The sequence below is a fragment of the Orycteropus afer genome, unplaced genomic scaffold (assembly GCF_000298275.1).
Source record: "Orycteropus afer afer isolate SDZICR_OR568_19922 unplaced genomic scaffold, OryAfe1.0 scaffold00327, whole genome shotgun sequence".
Classification (NCBI taxonomy): domain Eukaryota; kingdom Metazoa; phylum Chordata; class Mammalia; order Tubulidentata; family Orycteropodidae; genus Orycteropus; species Orycteropus afer.
This window is the reverse complement of record NW_006921914.1, coordinates 1226615-1229860: the sequence shown is the minus strand read 5'-3', so window position 1 is coordinate 1229860 and position 3246 is coordinate 1226615.

The window sequence follows — 3246 nt, the reverse complement described above, 5'->3', positions numbered from 1 at the left end:
AAGTTCAAGTTGGAGCTGAAGAAAATTAAAAGAAGTCCATGAGAGCCAAAATATGACCTTGAGTATATTCCACCTGAATATAGAGACCATCTGAAGAAGAGAGTTGATGCACTGAACACCAGTGACTAAGACAAGATGAGTTGTGGGATGACATCAAGAACACCATACATGAAAAAAAGTAAATGGTCATTAAAAAGATAGGAAAGGAAGAAAAGACTAAAATGGATTTCAGAAGAGACTTTGAAACTTGCTCTTAAACAGAGAATAGCTAAAGCAAAAGGAAGAAATGTTGAAATAAAAAAGCTAAACAGAAGACTTCAAAGGGTGGTTTGAGAAGACAAAGTAAGGTATTATAATGAAATGTGCAAAAAATTAGAGTTGGGTAATCAAAGGGGAAGAACACTCTTGGCATTTCTCAAGCTGAAAGACTGAAGAAAAAAAATTCAAGACTTGCGTTGCAGTACTGAAGGATTCTATGGGCAAAATACTGAATGATGCAGGAATCATCAAAAGAAGATGGAAAAATTTACAGAGCTGCTGTACCAAAAAGAATGGGTTTATGTTCAATGATTTCAGGAGGTAGCATATGATCAAGAATCAATGGTATTGAAGGGTGAAGTCCAAGCTGCACTGAAAGAACTGGAGAAAAACAAAGATTCAGGAATTAATGGAATGCCCATTGAGATGTTTCAACAAAAGGATGCAGCTCTGGAGGCACTTACTGATTTATGCCAAGAAATTTGGAAGACAACTAGGTGGCCAACTGACTGGAAGAGATCGATATTTGTGCCCATTCCAAAGAAAGGTGGTCCAACAGTATGTGGACATTATTGAAAAATATCACTAATATCACATGCAAGTAAAAATTTGCTGAAGATAATTTTAAAATGGTTGCAGTAGTATATTGACAGGGAACTTCCAGAAATGCAAGCCAGATTCAGAAGAGAATATGGAATGAGGAATAACATTACTAATGTCAAATGGATCCTAGCTGAAAGCAAAGAATTTTGGGAAGATGTTTACCTGTGTTTTATTGACTATTCAAAGGCATTAAACTATATGGATGATAACAAATTATGGATAAAATAGTAAAGAATGTGAATTAATTGTGCTAATAAAGAACGTGTACACAGATCAAGAGGCTGTTTGTTATTCAAACAGAACAAGGGAATGCTGCATGATTTTAAATCAGGAAGGGCATGTGTCAAAGTTGTATCCTTTCACCATACTTATTCACTCTGTATGCTGAGCAAATTATCTGACAAGCTGGACTGTATGAAGAGCAATGCAACATCAGGATCGGAAGAAGACTCATTAACAACCTGTGATATGCAGATGACACAAGCTTGCTTGCTGACAATGGAGAGGACTTGAAGTACTTACTGATGAAGATCAAAGGCTACAGTTTTCAGTATAGATTACACCTCAATGTAAAGAAAACAAAAATCCTCACAATTGGATCAGTAAGCAATATTATGATAAATGGAGAAAAGATTGAGGTTGTCAAAGATTTCATTTTACTTGGATCCACAATCAACCCTCATAGAATCAGCAGTCAAGAAATCAGGCATCATATTGCCCTAGGCAAATCTGCTGCAAAAGACCTCTTTAAAGTTTTTTTATTAGGATTTGGGTGAAGATTTACAGAGTAAATTCACTTTTCATACAGCAGTTCACATATACTTCGTCTCATGTCATTGACCAAAATTTACAATGCAGCAGCTCCCCTCCCACTTCCTCCCCACAGTCACCTCCTCCCAGTGTCCATCCCTTCATACTCTTCGAGAGGCCCATTGTCTGCCAACCCTGTATATGATCTTGGATACACTCTCCATTTAGACATACATAATTGTTTAGCTTGTTCACCCACGAAGATGTCACTTTGAAGACTAAGGTGCACCCAACTCAAGCCATGGTGTTTTCTATCACTTCATGTGAGAACTGGACAATGAATAAGGAAGACCAAAGAAGAACTGATATCTTTAAATTGTGGCATTGGCAAAGAATACTTAAAATACCATGGACTGCCAAAAGAACAACTAAATCCATTTTGGAAGAAGTACAGCTGGAATGATTCTTAGAAGCAAGGATGGCCAGACTTTGTCTCACTTATTTTGATCATGTGGTCAGAAGTGACCAGTCCCTGGAGAACAATATTATGTTTGATAAAATGTAGAGTCAGAGAAAAGGGGGAAGCCTTCAATTAGATGGATTGACACAGTGGCTGTAATGATAGCCTCAAGTATAGCAAGGATTGTGAGGTTGGTGCAGGACAGGGCAGTGTTTCATTCTGTTGTACATAGGGTTGCTATGAGGAATTGACTCAACAGGCACCTAACAACAATAAAAATAACACTGTGACCAAGGGGGCTTTATTCCAGGAATGCAGCATGATTCAACATCAGAAAATTGATCAATCTAATATACCATATCAATAAAACAAAGGAAAAGAACCACATAATCATCTCTATGGATAAAGAAAAAACATCTGATAAAATCCAACATTCTGTCTTGACGAAAACCCTAAAGAAGATAGGAATAGAAAGCAAATTCCTCTATATGATTCAGAGCCTACAGACAACATTTACTAATGCAGGAAGACTGAGAGCTTTTCCCTTGAAATCAGGAACAGGCATATACACCTGCTCTGACCATTTCTGTTCAATATTGTACTAGAAGTCTTAACTAGAACTATAAAACAAGAGAGAAAAAATGTATCCAAATTGGAGAGGAAGTAAAATTATTTCTATTTGCAGATATTATCCTCTCTTTAGAAAATCTCAGAGGCCAGAAAAAAACATCTAGAGCTAATAATGGCATTTAGCAAAGTTGCAAGGTACAAGGTCAACAAACAAAAATCACTTGGGTTTTTATACACTAGCAATGAGAAATCTGAAATGGAAATTAGGAAAACAGTGCCATGTACAATTGCATCAAAGAGAATAAAATACCTAGGTGTAAATATAACCAGGGACTAATACAGTAGAAACTATAAAACAATGCTGAAAGAGATTAAAGAAGACTTAAATAAATGGGAAGGTGTTCCATGTTCATGAACCAGAAGACTTAATATTGTTAAGATATCAGTACTACTCAAAGCGATTTATAGACTCAATGCAATCCCAGTCAAAATTCCAACAGCCATCTTTACAGAAATAGAAAAACCAATCCTCAACTTTATAAGACATGACAAGAGGCCCCAAATAGCTAAAGCAATCTTGAAAGAGGAGAACGCAGTTCCTGATT